The sequence below is a fragment of the Pelodiscus sinensis genome, chromosome 4 (assembly GCF_052426305.1).
Source record: "Pelodiscus sinensis isolate ZL-2025 chromosome 4, ASM5242630v1, whole genome shotgun sequence".
Lineage (NCBI taxonomy): Eukaryota > Metazoa > Chordata > Testudines > Trionychidae > Pelodiscus > Pelodiscus sinensis.
The window spans coordinates 65437438-65461166 of NC_143055.1; the positions used below are offsets into that span (position 1 = coordinate 65437438).

At 44.1% G+C, this 23729-nt stretch overlaps 1 pseudogene; it reads left to right on the top strand.

Annotated features, from left to right (window-relative positions):
• The first annotated feature begins 6301 nt into the window (after nucleotides 1-6301).
• LOC149524524 (zinc finger MYM-type protein 1-like) lies at nucleotides 6302-7837 on the top strand (annotated as a pseudogene).
• The last annotated feature ends 15892 nt before the right edge of the window (nucleotides 7838-23729 follow it).

The window sequence follows — 23729 nt, forward strand, 5'->3', positions numbered from 1 at the left end:
TGCCATTCATCTTCATCAGTAGCAGCTAGCAATGAGGGGTTGGATGCATTAATTCTTAGTCCTTCTCCTTTAAACAAATGATGCCTATCTCTCTCGCTCTTTTTTCTATATCACTTTTCAGCAATAAATCTCCAAGCACTTTACAAAGATGAGTATCATTACCCCAGTTTTATAGATAGAAGCTAAGGAACAGGAGAGCAACATGTCTAAGGCCACGGAGCAAACTAGTAGCAGAGCTGGGCTCAGAACTTATATCTTTCAAGTGCTAGGCTAGCGTGTGAACCTGTGAGCTCCCCTGCCTTGGACAAAGTCAGTACGTTGTGGCAGATCTTTTTCTTTTCTGATTTCTCTCCAGCATCATAAAGAGGAGATCAGCAAAGTGTATGGGAACAAGCAGACACTAGCTTCTACGTGGCAGCACCAACGATCTCAGTCAAGGGAAGGATGGGCAGATGATGCTAGTTGGATTTCCAACTTCTGTGGAGGTTTGTTTCTCCAATGGAAGTATGAAATGCCACTGAGAGCTAAGCATGCTCACAAGCCACCTCTTCTGTCCCCTCTGAGACTAAAGCAGATTTGTCCCAAAGGATGTGAGCACAGGTGCAGTCTTTATTTCAGGGCTCCACTTCAGCTGAGCTCTTGGGCAGCCGCCCAGGAGTCAAATGCCACCGAGCTGATTAGCAAAGTACCCACACTCTCCCATAGCTGGCAGCATGTATTTCTACTGATGATGCACATCCACACAAGCCTTGGTGCACATAACAACATTTATTCTGCAGATGGATGAAAAAAATTAAAGGGAACATTGCTCAGGAGCAGCACTAATGGCTGAAATTAAGGCAGATGAGCTAGCTACAGTGTAGTGAAGGAGACAGCAAGGAGCAGCTGGTGATCTGGAAGATAGGTTTGAAAGGGGGAACTAGAGACCCAGGGAGGGAGCAGAGCAGTGCATTTTCAAGAGAAGTGGGAGAGCAGAGGAATTATTGGGGGAGTCAGAAATTCATTTAATATGGGAAAGGGAAGACACGCAAATTGCTAGATGGCTGGTTTGTTTGGGAGATGACTATGTTTTTGTGATAGATATCTAATTGCTGGTTCCAGTCCTACTGTTTATTTTGGGCACCAGGCATCAGTCCTCTCTTAGTTATCTTTGAAGCCCAGTGAAGATAATCTAAATGTAGATACTACTTAACTATTTGATTGCTGATCAGTCTGGAAGAAACAACTGCCAATTCTGTGTCTATAAGAGTTTGAATACTGCTACCTTTTCTTTGCCTGTTGACTGATAACATATGTCCTGAATTTGTTTTGTGACTGTTAGATCCTTGTTCATGGCTTTATATCCTCCCATTTGTTCTATGATTTCATGCCATTGTTCATCATCTAAGAACATACACAATACATAGACTACAGCTTCTATAAATTGCTGCTGCTTGGATAGTAATAACACCTATAAGCTGAAGGCATAAAACTCCAGTTAGGATTCCATTCTGTTGCTGGCCAGACAAAGCCCATACTAATTTCAGAGTGGTCATCTTGGACTTTTAAGCCCTTCTCATGATCTTTTATCTTTTCACTCTTGAATTGTTAAGTACCAACTAAGGACTTCTATTATTTCATTAAGGGCTTGATTCAAAACCCACTGAAATCACAGGAAGGGTTTCTATTTATTTCAGTAGACTTTGTATCAGACCCTAGCACCTGATGCATTTGGCTTCAAAGGAATGTTTATTCTAATGGTGCATCTGCTTACTGAAAAAAGTATGTTACCATATGTAGCTGTTCAGATGGGAAAAAACACTTTCACTGTGTGTCATAGTTTTCACAGCTGAATTAATGAGCCAGACTGTTGTAATAGATAAATTTCCTCCTACTTTTTGTGAAATATACACAAATGTGAACTATGGGTCAGTTCTTCTAGCATAGATGTGTCAGAATGTGACATGATAAGAAGTAACACTATCACGTAATCAGAGGCTTGTCATGCTATGTGCTACATTATCCTGTTACATTAAATGAAAAATTACAAACATATTTGTAAAGAAAATGCATGTTTAGATGAATCAAGTACAAATAATTCAACTGACTACAGTCCAATCTAAATTCTTTTGCATTTGGTGTAGCACCAAACATTTCTACACTGAAATATGTAGATTATGTTTGGAGAGGCTACAGTTTAATTTAGAGTGCAGTATTGGTCATTCAGAAGTGTTCTGTTACCACTGTATATTGAAGCATAACCACTCAACTATAAACAGATAACCTAATGAATCGTAAACCAGATTGCCTGGTCTCATGTCTCCTAAAGAAGGAAAGCATTTGAGGGCTTGGAATGTGTGGGATTTTGACTTGATAGTTGTTTTTGTGCAGTGCTGACCTTTGTGATATTCTGTGACCTTTAAAATCAATTAGTAGGCTGCTGTTTTATTTTATTTTTTGTATAAAAAAGAAGCATAACACTAAGTAAATATTATAATACAATGGAATATTAATAAGGAATTAGGGAAAAGGAAAAAATTAGCTGAAAACAAAATGAAAAAACCCCAAATGTTCAGAAACAGTAAAAGAGAAATATTGAAGGCAGAAAATGTTCAGAGATTCAATTAACTCAGCAGAGTACATTTTCAACATGGACTAAACCTAAAAATATAAAGTGGTCAGGAATATCTATTTAAAAAATTAAAATATAAGAAAAAAGCCAAAACATTACATCACCAGTCAGTGAATACATTTCACAAAGTGATCACTCTATAGCTGAGTTATCAGTCCTCATCCTCAAAGGCAACTTGAACACCACCATCAAAAGATGAGCCTGGGAACTTAAATTAATAGCTGTGCTTGACACTAAAGATCATGAACCAAATAGATGAGCTGGATTTATGGCTTATTACAACAATCTATAAAACCCATTTATAATCCCCCACAACTGCTTCCCTCCTTTCTTCCTTTCCTCCCTTTGACTGAAGGGTTGTTAACAGGCCATGATACCTTGATATATATGTTAACTACTTATGCTAAACAATCTGTTCCGCCTTTTATTTAGCTCTGACACTAAATTAGTTTCCCAGACTTGAAAAAGAGTTTTGTGTAAGATAGAAAGCTTGTCTCCCTGACAAAAGTTGGTCCAATACACTATATCACTTCACCCACCTTGTCTCTCTAATATCCTACAGCCTGGCTGTAATAATACGGCATACGTAAAAACTCAGCATTTCTTCACAGTGAGCTCATGGTCCATATCTACACTACAAAATTAAGTCACCCTAATTTATGTCGGCATACACCCACCACAGTAATTACATTACTTTTGCATACCTACAGTTGCTGTGTCAGTGTGCATCCTCACCAGGAGCACTTGTATTGATTGTATTTTCAGTGAGGGACATTGTGGGAAAACTCCCAAAAGTAAGCAACAATCAGCATACGCAATGTAGTGTCTACACCGGGGTGGGCAATAATTTCTGATAGGGAGCCACTCTAAGATTTTGGAAAGTGGTGGAGGGCTGCACTCTTTCATGGTATTAAAGGAGGAGATGCGGGGTCTGGGATGGAGGTTGGGTGCAGAAGGGAGTTTGGGGTAAGGGATTGGGGTGCAGGAGGAAAAATGGGGTCTGGGAGGGAGTTTGGGTGAAAAGTTGTGACCTGAGGCATGGAAATGGGGTGCAGGTTTTGGGATGTGGTCTAGTATAGGAGGGGATTATGATCTCAGGCAGGAGATTGGGGTGTCAGACCTGGGAGGGACTATGGGTGCATGTGGAGTAGCAGGGCAGGAGTGGGGGCAAAGGGTTGAGGAAGGGAAGGTAGGTTCTGGCCAGGAGACTTACCAGTTAGCAGCCAACTCAGCCTGCTTGTAGAGTTTAAAATGTTTCTGCCTGCTCAGCCATTCACCTGAGTGAGTGAGCAGGAGGGTGGTTGACTGTTATTCAAATGGGCAGCTCCCATTGGCTAGTGTCTGTCCAGAAACTGTCCAATAGGATTGTGCTGCGGTTGGAGCAGTATCTGAATCTTCCCTCCACCCTCCAGACTGAAAGAGAAAGCGCCCCACAGCTGCATTTCTGAATAGCATACAGGGCTGTGGGGCAAGCAGGGGAGCCTGCCCGGGGCTCCACACTGCCTCCACGAGCCAGATCCGGTGACTTGGCAGGCTGGATGTGGGCCACAGGCTGTATTTTGCCCTGGCCTGGTCTACATTGATACTGCTCAACCACACTACATTGACTTTGTGTTTATGGATTTTTTTATTTCACATATTAGTTTTTCCAAATAAGTTCTTTATACAAATAATTTCTTTTGAATTAGTAAAGTTTTAGCAAATTCCCTTAAGCACGTGATGTAGGGGGGAAACCATGAGCTAAAAACAGCACATTATTCACAAATACAAATTGAAATAAATATAATGTGACAAATTAGAAATTAACTATTATTGAGCAAACCACAAGTAGATTGTCTCACATGTGCTGGAATTCCTTGCGAGAAAGGTTGGCCTTGTATTTATGGCAGTGTACTAGGACTGTGCAGATGTGGATTTAGTTCCTTAAACTAGTAAAGAATAGTGCCTGACACAAAGAATTTGCAATATTTGTGGACAGTGCTTACGTGGTTAGTGCATTAGAGGAAAAAAATCCTTGGCAAGGTCTTTCTTAATGGATTTTTGTGTATAATACCAGAAGAATACTGTCATGCCATCAGTTTGCAAACAGAACTCCCCATTCTTGTTACTGTTGTTTTTGTTTGTTATTGTTTGCTTAACTACTACTGGCACGAATCCTCCGTGAGTCATTCCTGATACTATCTTATTCAAAATCCTGTATCAGAATTTTGGAGCTAACTAGAATTTTTGTATATTTCAAAACATACACATGCATTTCTATTCCAAAGGCAGCTACTCGTAGAATTTGTTGAGTACATTGTATATGTAATACTGGAAGCAGGCCCTTTCAGAGGGGAGGCCAGGAGAATCACTTGGCCCGGGCCTCAGAAGACAAAGGGGCCTCAAATTTTGACATTTTTCTATCAAGTCATTTCCATTTATTAAACACCTTGCAGTTATAACAGAGACAACAAAAGAAGCTCTATGTACCTGCAAAAAACTGATTTAAATCATTGTGGGACCTTGGTCAATTTTTCAGTCACATCCAAGTTTTCATCTTCATGCCTGGAGATTGGAGTAGCTTCTGTGATTAGTGTTTCTGTGTTATGAAATGCTGCTTACAGTCTCTGCATAGTTTAGCGGTTTTGAAAGTCATAATTAATTCTGTTACTGTAAAGTAATTTTGCTTGGTCTGAGGGTGAGTTTAACCTTTAAATTGGATATCTCTGCATAGGAGATTTTCGTATTCCTGTTTTTTTCTTGTGTGTCTTCATATACAATAATCATATCAGACTCAGCTGTAAGACACCTCTTCATCCAGTTTTAGATTCACCTTTAAAGGCATTTTTGTGATGATAAACTTTTAATTCTGTTTTTTAATACACTTTTTATCTAATCTGGCAATCACCTCATGTTCATATTCACAATAATTCACCAGTTATTAGAGGAATTTAATACCGGGAACATGTTAGCAGACAGAATTTCAATACTTTGAAATAAGGCTATAAGGGCCATAGTAAATAACACCCCCAAACTGTTATTATATAATATTCATTGTGAAGTATATACAATTAAAATTGTGTATACCCAATAGCCTTTAACAAATTAAAGTATTGTATGTTACTGTGTTTTAAAAGAACCTCTTTATAAAAACAGAGGGAAGATCTGAAAGTGGTGCAAAGAAGAGATGGCAAAAGCAACAGGGTGAAGCAGCAGTTAAGAATTTAAAGCCAATAACATCACTTTTTACAGAAAAAATGCCTCAGCCATTAGACCGTGACCAAACTGACAGTGACACTTCCAGTTCTGATGATGAAAACTTTGTACCCAAAAATGACATTTCAATGCCACTGCCCCAAAATAAGGAGGTCATTAACCCAAACACAGAAGTGCCAACAGTAGCAATAGATGCAGAATCTATGTTTGATTTAGAAACTGTGAAGGCAGAAAATGAGAACCTTGGAGATGCTGTGCAGCAAGAGCAAAAACTTCTGAATAACACAGGGACACAGTGTAACAACAGTGGCATCAGAACCTGATATTGGACTTCTTGGTAAGAACAAAGTTGCTCAAATACAGTCATTTCTAGTTGTTTTCAAATGCCAGGTAATACATTGAAAGATGCTGAAAGTCATGCTTTTCCCACTCATCTGCTGACAAAAAACTCTTCCAAATGGAGAGATCTGCACAAGAGACTGTCTCTGCTGGAGCATGGAAAAGCAGGCTCTGTACTGTGTACCCTGTTTGATTTTTAGCAGTAATACTTCAAATGCATCAGTACTGTCTGATTCATCTGCTTGGAGCATTAGTACAGCTTAGAGGAAGTTGAAAGGCCAAATACCTGCACATTAAACTTCAGTTACATGGAAATCAGCTAGTAGAGAAACACTAGCTGACAGTGCAATTGAAAATTACTCCTAAGTAAAATAAACAGAAACTGATAACTGTAAAAAACTCCTTGAGTGCATATTGAATGTCATTCTTTTTCTTTCTTAACGGGGATTGGCTTTGTTCGGTTCCAGTCAATGTATCGGTGACCCTACAAATGGAAACCTTCTTGATATACTTGAGCTTCTTAGTAAGTATAACTCACTTTTATCAGGCCATGTTAAGCTTGTTTGAATCACAAGAGAGTGGAAAATGCATGCAAGTTCATTATCTGTCTAACAGAATACAAAACGAGTTTATTGATCTGTGTTGGACATTTGCGTAAACAACAGTTCTTGGAGATACAACATACAAAGTACTTTTCAATTATTATTGATGAAGCTCCAGACTGTTCTAATAAAGAACAGATGACCTTGGTTGTTCAATATGTTAACATTGCAGGAAGTTCAACGGTTTCAACTGAAGAATGATTCACTTTGTTTGATAATTTCATGAAAAAAACTGGAAAAGAAATTGCTGCTCGTGCATTAGAAATTCTCAAAGGCTTCAAATTAAATTTTCATTTCTTCATTGGCCAAACTTATGACAATGGATCCAATATGGCTGGGAAGTACAACGAAGTACAAGCAGGCTTCCTTGAGCAAAATCCAAACTGTATTTTCTCCAGTAGTGGCAACCACACACTAAATCTTGCCAGCATTGATTGTGCTGAATCATGCAATGAAGCAATCACATACTTTGAAACAATCCAGTAATTGTACAACCTTTTCAGAAGCAGTCCTCAAAAGTGGGAAATTCTGAAGAATCATCTGCCTGTTTCCTTTCACAGCATGTCGACAATGAGATGGTCATCATGAACTGATGGTGTTAAACCAGTGGCACAGCATTTGGACTCTGTGAGAAAGGCTTTAAGAGAGCTTGAATCTCTCACGCTGAGCTTAAGTCAATTCAGAGGTATATGTCCAAATGTGAATGCATTTTAATGTTGTCCATGTGGATGAAGCTGCTGAAAACAATCCATGAAACTAATCCTGTATTTGAAGCATGCAGTACATCAGATATTTAGAGCAATGACATTGAACAACTTCTTCAAGATATTCAAAAGATTCGTGCTTAATGAGACGCAATCGTTTCTGAGTCCAAATCAGTAGCATAGGGTATTGACATTTCATTTGAGTTTTCCACTAATTGCAGCCTAATATTTCAATCTTACGCAGAAAGGTACTATCGAGTCCATTTTTGTTGTTGTTATTGACTCCATCAAATCTGGACTTACACATTGATTTGAGTCACTGTAACAAATTTGTACCCTTTTTAGATTCCTTGGGGAGTTCAGAAAACTATGTGATGAAGATCTAAATTCAGTGGCTGAATAGTTTCAACAAAGGTACAACAATGAAATGTCAAGAGATCTCTTCCTGAAACATACATTCTACCCACAATTAAGAGATCTGTTCCGGAAACATATATATTCCAACCACTTTAAATTGGACTGCCAAAAGAACTGCTTCAAGAAATGTTTGATCTCAGCCTGTCAACTGTATTTCCTAATATCACAATTGCATTACCGTAAATTAGCGTATATAACCCACACCCGTGTATAACCCACACCTGTGCATAACCCGTGGCTTTTCCTAAATGTGTAAAAAAAAGTCTAAGATAATCCGCATACGTGAATAGCCCACAATATGCTACTTTAAGGTACCTGGTAATTGCTGGCCAACCTGCAGGAAGGGAGCTGCACTCGTGACTAGGCTCTGCGCAGCTGCAGCCAGCCACAATCCACCCTCCTCCGGGAGAGGAGAACAGAGAGCACAGGCAAGCTGGCTGGCCTGTGGGAGGGGAGCCACACTCATGCCCCAGCAAGTAAAAATAAACTTATATACCCCGTAGACATATATACCCCATGGGAGGGTTGTGGGGTTTGTAAAACTTTGTATAACCCGCAGGTTATATGCGCTAAAACACGGTACACATTTTGTCAGCCTCATTGCATCAGTGGCTTCAGGTGAACGCACATTCAGCAAGTTAAAACAAATAAAAAACTATCATCATTCTACAATAGGACAAGTGTTTGAATGGGCTTGCAATGCTTAACATTAATAGTGATGTTGCACATACATATTTTCTTCAATTACACTGGTCTACAATTTTTTAGAAGTCATCTGCTTCAGAGATCAAATGTGCTATTTATTATGTATTTTGATGTGCTGAATTCAAATATGAAAATCAAAACAACTGATTGGCTACTGTTTCCAAGATATCTATGTTTTTACATTTTACGTCTATGTATATTGTGTAGATAGTAGTTTTAATCATAAATTGTAAACCTAGGTCTTTTCATGTGTTTATGGTTGCTTTACATGATAATATTTCACCTGTCTTGTTTATGTAACACTTTAAAAATCAGCAAAAGGGTTATATAAATAAAATGTATTATGAAACAAAAGGCAAAAAACTATTATGTACATAGTTTCGTCCTATTCAGTGTCTACTCGGCGCTTCTTGGCTTGTCTCTTGTATTCATTAAATGGAGCATCTCTTGTCACTGTCCAGCAATAGTCTGCAAGCATTGATGGATTCCATTTGCCCTGATAGCGTTTCTCCATTGTTGCAATGTCCTGGTGAAATCGCTCGCCATGCTCGTCGCTCACTCCTCCGCAGTTCGGTGGAAAAAAATCTAGATGAGAGTGCAAAAAATTTATCTTTAGTGACATGTTGCAACCAAAGCTTTTGTATGCCTTGAGGAGGTCTTCCACCAACAACCTGTAGTTGTCTGCATTGTTGTTTCAGAGAAAATGTATTGCCACGAACTAGAAGGCTTTCCATGCCATCTTTTCCTTGCCACGCAGTGCATGGTCAAATGCATCATCTCGAAGAAGTTCACGAATCTGAGGACCAACAAAGACACCTTCCTTTATCTTAGCTTCACTTAACCTTGGAAATTTTCCATGGAGGTACTTGAAAGCTGCTTGTGTTTTATCCATGGCCTTGACAAAGTTCTTCATCAGACCCAGCTTGATGTGTAAGGGTGGTAACAAAATCTTCCTTGATTCAACAAGTGGTGGATGCTGAACACTTTTCCTCCCAGGCTCCAATGACTGTTGGAGTGGCCAATCTATATTGATGTAGTGGGAATCTCTTGCATGACTATCCCATTTGCAGAGAAAACAGCAGTACTTTGTGTATCCAGTCTGCAGACCAAGCAAGAGAGCAACAACCTTCAAATCGCCACAAAGCTGCCACTGATGTTGGTCATAGTTTATGCACCTCAAAAGTTGTTTCATGTTGTCATAGGTTTCCTTCATATGGACTGCGTGACCAACTGGAATTGAGGGCAAAACATTGCCATTATGCAGCAAAACAGCTTTAAGACTCGTCTTCGATGAATCAATGAACAGTCTCCACTCATTTGGATCGTGAACGATGTTGAGGGCTGCCATCACACCATCAATGTTGTTACAGGCTACAAGATCACCTTCCATGAAGAAGAATGGGACAAGATCCTTTTGACAGTCACGGAACATGGAAACCCTAACATCACCTGCCAGGAAACTCCACTGCTGTAGTCTGGAGCCCAACAGCTCTGCTTTACTCTTGGGTAGTTCCAAATCCCTGACAAGGTAATTCAGTTCACCTTGTGTTATGAGGTGTGGTTCAGAGGAGGAGGATGGGAGAAAATGTGGGTCCTGTGACATTGATGGTTCAGGACCAGAAATGTCATCCTCTTCCTCTTCCTCGTCTGACTCAAGTGAGAATGATTCTGGGGCATCAGGAACCGGCAGTCCTTCTCTGTGGGGTACCGGGCGTATAGCTGATGGAATGTTTGGATAATGCACGGTCCACTTTTTCTTCTTTGACATACTTTTCCCAACTGGAGGCACCATGCAGAAGTAACAATTGCTGGTATGATCTATTGTGTCTCTCCAAATCATTGGCAATGCAAAAGGCATAGATTTCCTTTTCCTGTTCAACCACTGGCAAATATTTGTTGCACAAGTGTTGCAGCATATGTGTGGGGCCCATCTCTTGTCCTGATCTCCAATTTTGCAGCCAAAATAAAGGTGATATGGCTTTAACCATAGTGGTTATACTGCGCTTTTGTGATGCAAAAGTCACTTCACCACAAACATAGCAGAAGTTATCTGCACTGTTCACACAAGTATGAGGCATCATTGCTCACTTTGGCTAAACAGAAATGTGTCCCTTTGCAAAATCAAACACTGACAAATAAGAGAGCACGACACTGTATGATTTCCAGAGCTGATATAGGGCAATTTGTTCAGCAGAGTGATGTAAGCTTTGTTAGATTGCATCATCCATGACTTCTAGGAATAACATGATGCAATTCATATCATGTATGACGCAATACCAGCTTCAGATTGCATCATTCATTGTTTTGCCTAAAAAGCAAGTACTGTCCATTTATTAGATTTATTCATAGATCCAGTCAAAGATGTATTTTAGTCATTTCTGGTTTAAATTGAGATCCCTTCCCTTTATAACTCCCATTCGCAAGTCAAGGGTCGTATATACTGACCCAATAGCATATCTTGAAAACTAGAGCCAATTAACAATTTTAAACATTATTTTCATTCTCGGTGACCCAGAATTAGTAAAATTTGACTACATTTATTTCAGAAGCATTTTGGCTGTAGAGCAGTGTTATAAATGAGTTTGCACACAACGAAGCCAGAAAAGCATTCCTAAAATGAAGAGTTTTGCTTGCAGTGGAAACTCACAATTAAAATTGCATTTTTAATATACATGCTATAGGTATAATTACTTCATTTTTAATAAATAAATGTCTCGAGGGTTAATTTTCATGTATTCTTTTGGTTTCAGTATGACCCTGTGGATGAGAAGTTAGATAATCAGAGGCCTGGGGCTGAACTGAGGCCTTTAAATTCAAAGTGGCCTGGGCCTCTGTCATTCTCTGAGAGGGCCTGACTGGAAGGTATTAACATTTTGAAATACATATGGTCATTGATTGTTGTTTAATATGTTTCATTCTCAAACTTGCAGTATTATAAAAATATGACATTTTAGTCAAATAGGATACCCTTTGAAGCAGCCTTTGGATGAGCATTACTTCCCCAATTACATTAAATTCAACATTATCTATTAATTACAGGCACAATTTTGGATAACATTGTCGGTACAGATGCCACAGCAATGGAAACTAGATTGCATGGAGCAACACTGTACAAATGATAGTTCCCGGGGGCATTTGGGGCCAGGTTCTTGACAGCACCTTCCACAGCCCTTTAACACCAATAACAGCGCCAATAACAATGGGCTTCTAGCCCATGACTATGGTCACACTATCAATAATAACAGCATTTCTTGGTATCTTTTAGAAATACATGTGGAATGTTGATGTTACAGAAACACAGCACCACCTTAATATGTATCTATCTCCTTGCTAGTGATCATAAATAGCACTGGGAATTAATATATCAGCATTGCTATTTTTATACTACAAGAATAGGCCAAATTATATGGAATTAGGTGTTTAATTAAAGCTAGCTATTTAACTTTTCAGCTTCAAGCATGCTTTCTGGAAAGACACAATCATAACTCTGAGAAATAAACACTAGAAAGTAGGTGAGAATTTGTAAATCTTGCTTGAACAAAGCTCTCTCAGCTGGCTTCAGTCTGAATGCTTACCAAAAATGTTTTGCTGGCTTAGATTAATGCTACACAAAGGGATTTGGATGCACCAATTTCTTTCTAGGAGAGGAAAAAGAAAACCAGTAAAGGGGAAGAGAAATGTACAAATGCAATTGTATAGGCATGTTTAGAGATCAAAAGATGTGAATTTCACCAGTTGTTAAACAGCAAAAAATGTCCTTTGTTTTCAGAAATATAGGGTATATCTTACTATATACATTACCCGCAAGGGCTTGGAAAGGATTGTCTTAATCACATTACACTGCTTCATGCCACTACAGCTAAACAATACTGTGTTTTTCAGCTCTTGCTGCTACTGATATTGTGCAGTCAGTGCTCATTCACATAGTGTTGGTAACCAACATGCTCCAGTAGGTCAAAGCTTTGTAGCTGCAAACAGCTATCTAAATTGGCAGTTAAACAGTGTGATATTATTAATGCTTCATTAAGAACATGGGAGTAGTCTTAAGTTTAAATAGGATGCTGAAAATTTAGGCAACTGTTTCTGGACAAATGCCTGATCCTTCATTTAGAAGCCTCATTTAAGAATTTAATTTTGAATTATAAAGAATGTTCTAAAGAATTAAACTCTTTATCTTGCTCATAAAACCAAAAATTATTACAGGCAGTCCCCGGGTTACATGGATCCGACTTACATCGGATCCCTACTTACAAACGGGGTGAGGCAACCCTGCACTAGCTGCTTCCCCCCAGCAGACCAGGGAGAAGCGAAACTAGCGCCCCTCCCCCAGCAGACCAGGGAGACACAGAGCGGCTTTTCTCAGCAGACACCTCAGCTTCAGAATAAAGGACTGAGGGAAGTGAGGTGAGGGAAAATAAAACTGAGCTCTGAAGAAATGTTTGGCTAGAGTTTCCCCTACAATATGTACCAGTTCCGATTTACATACAAATTCAACTTAAGAACAAACCTATAGTCCCTATCTTGTACGTAACGCGGGGACTGCCTGTATAGTAATTCATTGGCACAACTTCCTATTGAGTGCAATATTAGATTAGAATAATGAACAATGTGGAATATGAAAAGCAAGTTATTTTATTCTCTATGAGTATGTCTACACTACAGCGTTATTTTGAAATATCTTATTTCAAAATAGTTAATTTGAAATAAGTTATTTCAAAATAACACTTCTACACACAAAATGCATTTCAAAATAGCACATCCACACTGAGTGGATGCTGAATTGCATTTAAGGCCAGCCGGAACCAAGTCCAGCAGGGCATCAGGTCAGGAGTTATTTTGTGTGGCTACTGTCTGAGGCTACCTATGGCCTGTGCTTAAAGGGACCCCCCCCTCCCCGCCAGACAGCCAGTTCTCAGCTTTCCCTGCTTGCTTGCCTACCTCGATGAGGGACAGCAAAGCATTTTGTCTCTGCATGCTCTGGTTGCCCTCACTCAGGACACCACAGCACTCTGCAACATGAAGCCAGAGCTGCCCCTGGGCACTCTGGTGCTTCTCATGGAAGGATTGCTGTGAGCCTGGCTGCACTTTCTGCAGGCTGCCATCCAGGAGGTCCATTGGGGGCTGTCAGTATCCAGAAGGCCCTGCTGGAGAGCTTCCACCTTGTGGAGCACTAAGAACCTCCCTGATCTGCCCCACTGGGGGCTTGTGCCTTATTCCTCCCTCATGTCCTTCCACTTACCTCTCCTTAACGCTCCTTCCTGATGTCAAATAAAATACATGTATTTTCATAAACACAAACTCCCTTTATTTAACAAAACTGGGGGGGCGGGAAATGAAACTCTGATGAGACTGGGGAAAGGAGCAGAGCTGGCCCGAGCCATTTTGGTGCCCTGGGCCCGGGGGCGCAGCACTACCCCCTGGTGCATGGCGCATGCATGGGCCCGCCCCTCCTAGGGAGCACGGGCTCGCCCCCGGGCGTATGGCGCATGTGCGGGCTTGCTCCTGGGGTGCACGGTGCATGCGCAGCCTGGCCACGGCCTTTGCCGCACAGCCCAGGGCCCACACACAGCACATGCGCAGCCCAGTCTGGCCCAGCCATTGCTGCTGGTGCGTGCGCCAGGCCATGCAGGACCCCGTGGCTGTGGGGGGAAGGGCGCTGCTGGCCAGCGCTGTGGAAGCCAGGCACGCGGCGCCAGCCTGATGGCAGCTATAAGGGATGCCACGCACCCCTTACAGCATCCATCAGGCACCCCCCATCGGTTGGCACCCTGGGCAGCTGCCCAGCTCGCCCACCCCTCAGTCTGGCCCTGGAAAGGAGGCAGGAGTGGGCAGAAGAGAGGGTGGGAAAGGGGAGGGGAAAACCTAGGAGGAGGGAGCTGGAAGGGGGAAGCAGGGGGAGGGGAAGCTCAGGGCTCAGGGTTGGGGATCTCACCGGACCAACTTGATTTTCATGCATACCTGCTCCTGGGTTTGCATGTGGCCTTTGGTGGCCAGGCTGGTAGCTATCATGCCATAGATGTCCGCATTCATCCATCTAGTTTGGAGATCATGGACGCTGGGGGCATCTCCCCCAAACCTGAATAAGATCCATGATCTCCACCCTGGACTAGGAAGGCGCTCGCCTTCTCCAGGCCCCGGCAGGCTCCTGGGAGCTGGCAGACTTCTCCTGAGGAGTGATGGAGGTCTGGCTGCCAGTGGCTTGCCGGCTCATGTTTTGAGGTCACTGGGTCAGGGACAGTAGAAGCCTCTGCTGATTGGCTGAGCCTTGGTAGGGGGAGGGGCTTTATAAGGCAGTGGGCAAGCGACCAAGGAGCTTGCGAACAGGTGATTGCTAACAGGGAGTTTTGAGAGGGAGTTCTGAAGGGGAGAGGGAAGGGCGGGAGGTTCTCTTGTCTTTCTTTTTAAATCCCTTCTCCAGGACAGCAGAGATGGTTGATGATGCGTCTGCTGCTGTTGTTACCTGCACGGCGTGTGTCATGTTTGTCTTCCTCCCGGAAGAAAGAACGGATTTCATCTGCACCAAATGCAAGCTGGTCGAGATTTTGGAAGAAAAAATTAGAGGACTGGAGGCCCAAGTGTCGACCTTACGCTTGATCAGAGAGGATGAAGACTTCCTCGATAGAAGGCAGCAATTGATCCTTCAAGCACGGCAGGCAGAGGAGCCAGTGAGGGCAGTACGCGCCCAAGAGGAGAACTGGCAGCATGTAACTTCTAGAAGGGGAAAAAGGCCAGCACGGGATTCCCCCGATGCTATAGAGGTAAGCAATCGCTTTCAAGCTCTCTCCACAGGCTCTGCAGTGCTGAATGCTCTGGAAGGGACCTCACAAGGTAGAAACCAGAAGGGAGCACCATCTACTGAAAGGCATGGGATGCGTAGTCCTAGGGATGGGGGTTCCACGGCCACCACCCCCAAAAGGAAACGACGGGTGGTGGTGGTCGGGGACTCCCTCCTAAGAGGGACTGAGCCATCCCTCTGCCGTCCGGACCTGGAATCTCGAGAGGTGTGCTGCTTACCGGGAGCTCGCATTCGGGATGTCACTGAGAGGCTTAGCAAGCTGATCAAACCTTCAGATCGCTACCCCTTCCTGCTTCTCCATGTAGGAACGAATGATACGGCCAAGAATGACCTTGAGCGGGTTGCTGCGGATTATGTAGCGCTGGGAAGAAGGATCCAAGACTTTGGAGCGCAAGTGGTGTTCTCGTCCATCCTCCCTGTTGAAGGGAAAGGACTGGGCAGGGATCGTCGAATTGAGGACGTAAATGCGTGGTTGCGCAGGTGGTGTCGCAGAGAGGGCTTTGGTTTCTTCGACCATGGGACTCTGTTCCGGGCGGAAGGATTGTTAGGAAGAGATGGGATCCACCTAACCAAGAGAGGAAGGAGCATCTTCGCGGGCAGGCTTGCGAACCTAGTGAGGAGGGCTTTAAACTAGGTTCGTCGGGGGACGGTGACCAAAACCCTGAGGGGAGTGGGAAAGTCAGATACCGGGAAGAAATGCATAGAGCAAGGAGCGAGAAAGGAGGACCCCAGTTTCGAATGGAGAAGATAGTGCAATCAACTGGTTACCTGAAGTGTTTGTACACTAATGCGAGAAGCCTGGGCAACAAGCAGGAAGAACTGGAGGCCCTGGCCCAGGCCAAGAAATATGATTTAATTGGGATAACAGAGACTTGGTGGGATGACTCGCATGACTGGAGCGCTGTCATGGAAGGGTATAGATTGTTCAGGAAGAATAGGCAGGGGAGAAAAGGAGGAGGAGTTGCACTATATGTAAGAGAGCACTATGATTGCTCTGAACTCCAGTATAAAGAGGGAGAAAAACTTGTTGAAAGTCTATGGGTCAGGTTTAAAGGAGCAAACAGCAGTGATGTTGTGGTTGGTGTCTGCTACAGGCCACCGAACCAGGTGGATGAGGTAGATGAGGCTTTCTTCGAACAACTGAGCGAAGCTTCCAGATCGCAGGCCCTGGTTCTCATGGGGGACTTTAATCACCCTGACATCTGTTGGGAAACCAATACAGCAGTACACAGGCAATCCAGGAAGTTTTTGGAGAATGTTGGGGATAACTTCTTGGTACAAGTGCTGAAGGATCCGACCAGGGGCCGTGCACAGCTTGACCTTCTCCTCACAAACAGGGAGGAACTAATAGGGGACGTAGAGGTGGGTGACAACCTGGGAAGCAGTGATCATGAGATGGTAGATTTCAGGATCCTGACCAAAGGAAGGAAAGAGAGTAGTAAAATACACACCTTGGACTTCAAAAAAGCAGATTTTGACTCCCTCAGAGATCTGATGGAAAGAATTCCCTGGGATGTTAACATGAAGGGGAAAGGAGTCCAGGACAGCTGGCAGTATTTTAAAGAAGCCTTATTGAAGGCACAGAAAGAAACCATCCCGACACGTAGCAAGAGAGGCAAACCTGGTAGGAGACCGGATTGGCTTACAGGGGAAATCCTTGGTGTACTTAAGCACAAAAAGGAAGCTTACAGAAAGTGGAAACTTGGACAAATGACTAGGGAGGAGCTTAAATGTATAGTTCGAGAATGCCGGGGGGTTATCAGGAAGGCGAAAGCGCAAATGGAGTTGCGACTGGCTAAGGATGTGAAGGATAACAAGAAAGGTTTCTACAGGCATGTCAACAAAAAGAAGGTGATCAGAGAGGGTGTGCAGTCCCTAATGGATGAAGGAGGTAACCTAGTGACAGAGGATGTGGGGAAAGCTGAAGTACTCAATGCTTTCTTTGCCTCTGTATTCACGGACAAGGTCGGCTCCTGGACTTCTGTGCTAAGCGACGCAAGATGGGAAGAAGATGGACAGCCCTTGGTGGGTAAAGAACAGGTTAGGAACTATTTAGAAAAACTAAACGTACACAAATCCATGGGTCCAGACTTAATGCACCCAAGGGTACTGAAGGAGTTGGCAAATGTCATTGAGGAGCCTTTGGCCATTATCTTTGAAAAGTCGTGGAGATCGGGCGAAATCCCGGATGATTGGAAAAGGGCAAATGTAGTGCCCATCTTCAAAAAATGGAAGAAGGACGATCCAGGGAACTATAGGCCGGTCAGTCTTACCTCGGTTCCTGGAAAAATCATGGAAGGGATCCTAAAGGAATCCATTTTGAGACACTTGAATGAGAGGAAAGTGATCAGGAATAGTCAGCATGGATTCACAAAGGGCAAGTCGTGCTTGACCAATCTGATTGGCTTCTATGATGAGGTAACTGGCTCAGTGGACATGGGAAAGTCAGTGGATGTTGTGTACCTTGACTTTAGCAAGGCTTTTGATACGGTCTCCCACGATATTCTTGCCAGCAAGTTAAGGGAATGCGGATTGGATAAATGGATGGTAAGATGGATAGAAAGATGGCTAGAAGGCCGGGCCCAGCGGGTAGTGATCAACGGTTCGATGTCAGGATGGCGGTCGGTTTCTAGTGGAGTGCCCCAAGGTTCGGTTCTAGGACCGGTTTTGTTCAATATCTTTATTAATGACCTGGATGAGGGGATAGATTGCACCCTCAGCAAGTTTGCAGATGACACTAAGCTAGGGGGAGAGGTAGATACGCTTAAGGGCAGAGATAGGGTCCAGAGTGACTTAGACAAATTGGAGGATTGGGCCACTAGAAATCTCATGAGATTCAACAAAGACAAGTGTAGAGTCCTGCACTTGGGACGGAAGAATCCCAAGCATAGTTACAGGCTTGGGACCAACCAGTTAAGTAGTAGTTCTGCAGAAAAGGACCTGGGGGTTACAGTGGATGAGAAGCTAGATATGAGTCAACAGTGTGCCCTTGTAGCCAAGAAGGCTAATGGCATATTAGGATGCATTAAGAGGAGCATTGCCAGCAGATCCAGAGATGTCATTATTCCCCTTTATTCGGCTTTGGTGAGGCCACATCTGGAGTACTGTGTCCAGTTCTGGGCCCCCCACTACAAAAAGGATGCGGACGCATTGGAGAGGGTCCAGCGGAGGGCAACCAAAATGATTAGGGGTCTGGAGCATATGACCTACGAGGAGAGGCTGAGGGACTTGGGTCTGTTTAGTCTGTTTAGTATGCAGAAGCGAAGAGTGAGGGGGGACTTGATAGCAGCCTTCAACTTCCTGAAGGGAGGTTCCAAAGAGGATGGAGAGAGGCTGTTCTCAGTAGTGACAGATGGCAGAACAAGGAGCAATGGTCTCAAGTTGTGGTGGGAGAGGTCCAGATTGGATATTAGGAAAAACTATTTTACTAGGAGGGTAGTGAAGCATTGGAATGGGTTACCTAGGGAAGTAGTGGAGTCTCCATCCCTAGAGGTGTTTAAGTCTCGGCTTGACAAAGCCCTGGCCGGGTTGATTTAGATGGGATTGGTCCTGCCTAGAGCGGAGGGCTGGACTTGACGACCTTCTGAGGTCTCTTCCAGTTCTGATTCTATGATAAGGGGATGGTTGGATGAAATAACATGATCTTGGTAACTAATTGACCATTCATTTCCAGTTGGAAATAGGTCAATGGAGGGATGATAGGAGTTGCTATAGGGAACTTTCTGGGTGTCTGGCTGGTGAGTCTTGCCCACATGCTCAGGGTTTAGCTGATCGCCATATTTGGGGTCAGGAAGGAATTTTCCTCCAGGGTAGATTGGCAGAGGCCCTGGAGGTTTTTCGCCTTCCTCTGTAGCATTGGGCACAGATCACAGCTGAAGGACTCTCTGCATGTTGGGGCCTTCAAAGTATTGGAAGGCTTCAATATCTGAGACATAGGTGAGAGGATTATTCTAAGAGGGGTGGGCGAGATTCTGTGGCCTGCACTGTGCAGGGGGTCAGACTAGATGATCATAATGGTCCCTTCTGACCTTAAAGTCTATGAGTCTATGAGTCTATGACAGTGACTGCTGGCTCTGGGCTGGCAGGCTTGGAGCTGGCACAGGCACTGTGGCCAGAGTCAACCCCTTTAAGGGCTCCGGGGAGTGGGGAGGGAGAGGAGTGTTCTTGGTTGAGGCTGGAGTGGCCACCAGGGGTCCCTAGGAAGGCTGGAGGCCCCCTATTTCGATATAAGTGTCTACACAGCACTTATTTCAAAATAGCTCTTTCAAATTTGGCGTTATTCCTCATGGAATGAGGTTTACCAAATTCGAAATAAGGACTCCACTATTTTGAATTAATTTCGAAAAAGCGGTTTGGCTGTGTAGACGCTAGTAAAGTTTTGCTGTGTAGACATACCCTACGTTTTCCTTTTGCCATAGGTTTGGGTCCTGCAATTTTCAGCACCTTGTAAAACATTGTTTGCTTATTTGTTTTCAGTATTTAATACATCCAAAATAAGGACCAACTGAAGTATAAGGGTATGTCTACACTACCCTCCTAGTTCGAACTAGGAGGGTAATGTATGCATACCGCACTTGCTAATGAAGCCCGGGATTTGAATTTCCCGGGCTTCATTAGCATAAGCGGGGAGCCGCCATTTTTAAATCCCCGCTGCTTCGAACCCCGTGCAGCGCGGCTACACGGAGCTCGAACTAGGTAGTTCGGACTAGGGTGCCTACTCCGAACTACCGGTACACCTCGTTTCACGAGGAGTAACGGTAGTTCGGAATAGGAACCTAGTCCGAACTACCTAGTTCGAGCCCCGTGTAGCCGCGCTGCACGGGGTTCGAAGCAGCGGGGATTTAAAAATGGTGGCTCCCCGCTTATGCTAATGAAGCCCGGGAAATTCAAATCCCGGGCTTCATTAGCAAGTGCGGTATGAATACATTACCCCGCTAGTTCGAACTAGCGGGGTAGTGTAGACATACCCTTAAAGAATATGCATACCCACTTTAAATCAAGGGTGAGCTACAAATCACAAGGGTTCGTTCTTGGCCCTCTCATGCCGTCTCTCTTGGTGACCTAATTCATAAAATTGGCTTTTAATTAGCATATCTATGCTAACTCCGGACCTCTCTTCTTCTATGCTAACTAGTATCTTGGCCAGAATCTCCTCATGGATGTCCAGCTGTCAGCTCAAGCTCAACATGTCCATAGCTGAGATCTTGAGCTTCTACATAAGACCTCCCTTCCCCCCTTTTTCTGTCACTGTGGACAACATTACAATAACTCTGTATCATTCAGGCCATCACGTTTGACTTCTTCCCCTGGACTCACACATTCAGGCGGTGTCTATATCTTGACAGAATCTCCAAGATCTGGCATTTCCTCTTCATCAGCACATCTAAAACAGCCATCTCATTCTGCTCCCTTCCAGCCCTGACAAATGCCTTAATTGCCCTCATTCAAACACTGCTGCAAAATCATTTTCTTGCCTCATCACATTTTCCATGTCTCCCTATTCTCTTTGTATCCCTCTGGGATTGACTCCCTTTTTCTCCACCACATCAAGCACAAACTACCTATTTTCATTTTAAATACTCTTCCTGACCTTCTTCTACCCGGTCACTGCCATGACATAAAAATGTGGAACCCCACCTCTCCTCTGTCAATGTTGCTGCCCTTGATTGACCATTTGTCAAATTTTGTTGACCCCATGGCATCCCCACTCTCCTTATATATACATTCCTCTGAAAAAATTCAGTCACCCCTTTGTCATCATTTAAACATCTCCTTAAACCCACCTCTGGTATAATTCCTATGAAGTACTGGAAAGCGGATAGGGAATTAGTGTGCTGGGACTCTCTTCACTTACACAGTTGCTATTTTGTGGTGCCCCATCTCTCTGTCCTTTTTCTTTTCATAGACTGTAAGATCTATCTGCAAGGGACCATCTCTTTGTTAAGTTCATGCAGTTTCTGGAACAGTAGGTCCCTGGAACTGGGTATTACAATTCATATGGGTAATAATCATTAATAAAACAAGGAAAGCTTCTAAACCCTTTAATTTCTTTCCCCTTTAAAGTGTATCTTAAAGTATCTTCTAAACAATGGTGATTACTGAAGGCAGCCTCCTGAATGGAAGTCTGCAATATGGCACTTGTAAAATGAGTGCTAGTTAAAGTATTATTCTCCTAAGTTAATATTCACTCTTGCAATGAGAGCACACATAGAAGGTCCCACATGCTACTTAGGTATTGTGTTAGAACTATGCAAAACATTTGGGGAGGAACAAGTAGTTGCATTGCATCACCGTGCATCATCTGAGACCTAAGTAAGGGTATGTCTACACTACAAAGTTAATTCGAACTAACGGATGTTAGTTCGAATTAACTTTCATAGGTGCTACACTAGCGCTCCGCTAGTTCGAACTTAATTCGAACTAGCGGAGCGCTTAGTTCTAACTAGGTAAACCTCATTCTACGAGGACTAAGCCTAGTTCGAACTTACTAGTTCGAATTAAGGGGTGTGTAGCCCCTTAATTCGAATAATGGGAGGCTAGCCCTCCCCAGCTTTCCCTGGTGGCCACTCTGGCCAACACCAGGGAAACTCGTCTGCCCCCCTCCCAGCCCCGGACACCTTAAAGGGGCACGGGCTGGCTACAATGCCCGTGCCAGGTGCAAGCCTGCCAGCACCCAGCCAGCAGACCCTGCACCTGGCACGGCTCGAGCCAGCCACCTGATGCCCCCGAGCCCTCCCCCTCTTCCCGGGACCAGGCTGGCATCTCCCGGGAGCTTTCCCGGGACCGCAAGAGGCGGGCACCCACCTGGTCTAGTGCGGACATCGTGGGCCTCGTCCACGACCTCCGCAGTAGGCACAGGAAAGTGGCCGTCTAGGGCAGGAGAGCTGCCAGCCTGGCCACCCAGGAGCAGGTGTGCATGAAAATCAAGGTGGTCCACTGAGACCCCCGACCCTGAGCCCTGAGCTTACAATGGCCGTACTGGGTCAGACCAAAGGTCCATTTAGCCCAGTAGCCTGTCTGCCGACAGCGGCCAACCCTAAGGACCCTGGAGGGGATGGACCGAAGACAGTGACCAAGTAATTTGTCTCGTGCCATCCCTCTCCAGCCTTCCACAAACTTTGAGCAGGGACACCACTCCTACCCCCTGGCTAATACCACTCCATGGACCCAACCTCCATCACTTTATCTCATTTCTCTTTAAACTCTGTTCTAGTTCTAGCCTTCACAGCCTCCTGCAGCAAGGAGTTCCACAGGTTGACTCTTTGCTTTGTGAAGAAGAACTTTCTGTTACTAGTTTGAAGCCTGCTACCCATTCCTTTCCTTTGGTGTCCTCTAGTCCTTCTATTATGGGAACTAATGAAGAACGTTTCTTTATGCACCCTCTCCACCCCACTCATGCTTTTATAGACCTCTATTCTATCCCCCCTCAGTCTCCTCTTTTCTAAACTGAAAAGTCCCAGTCTCTTTAGCCTCTCTTCATATGGGACCTGTTCCAAACCCCTGATCATTGTAGTTGCCGTCCCCTCTTCCACCCTCTCTCTTCCCCTCTCCCACCTCCTTTTCCCAGTCTCCCCCAGTTTTGTTCAATAAAGAGAGATTCTATTTTTGAACACACGTTTTCTTTATTTTGTACATCAGGAAGGGGGGCTAGGGAAGGGTAAGTGGAAGGAGGTGAGGGAGGAATGGGGTACGAGCCCCGATAGGGAGGACTGGGCTGGTTCTGCGGGCTTCTGGGGGTGGAAGCTCTCCTGCAGCCCCCCAATTGCCCCCTCTCCCCAGATGGCAGCCTGCGGCAAGTGCAGCCAGTCTGATGGCCGAGTGCTGTGATGTGCCCAGTGTGGGCACTCAGGGCACTCCAAGACAGGACTGCTTTGCAAGCGGGGTACCCCTGAGAACTGTCTGTCCGGGGTGGGGGTCGGGTCCCTTTAAGCACAGCCCTCGGCTAGCCTGAGGCAGCAGCTCGACGCTCTAAGTCCTCATCTGATGCCCTGCCGGCACTGCTTCCGGCCATCCACTTAATGTGGACATGCTAGTTCGAATTAGCAAAACACTAATTCGAACTAGTTTTTTAGTCTGGACGCGTTAGTTCGAATTAGCTTAGTTCGAATTAACTAATTCGAACTAAGTTAGTTCGAATTAGCGTTGTAGTGTAGACATACCCTAAGGGGGAATCCCTGCTGATCCCTAAGGCCAGTGCCCAAAGCCTGGCATGATGTCACTTGCTTTCCCTTGAGTGAATCCAGAGGCCCAATTCCCATACAGAGGGGATGAAAAGCTGTAGCCACTATTCCTAAGCACAATACTTGTTCACTCTGGCTTTGTTTGGCTTTGTTGCAAGAAAGAGTGAATTTTACTTTATT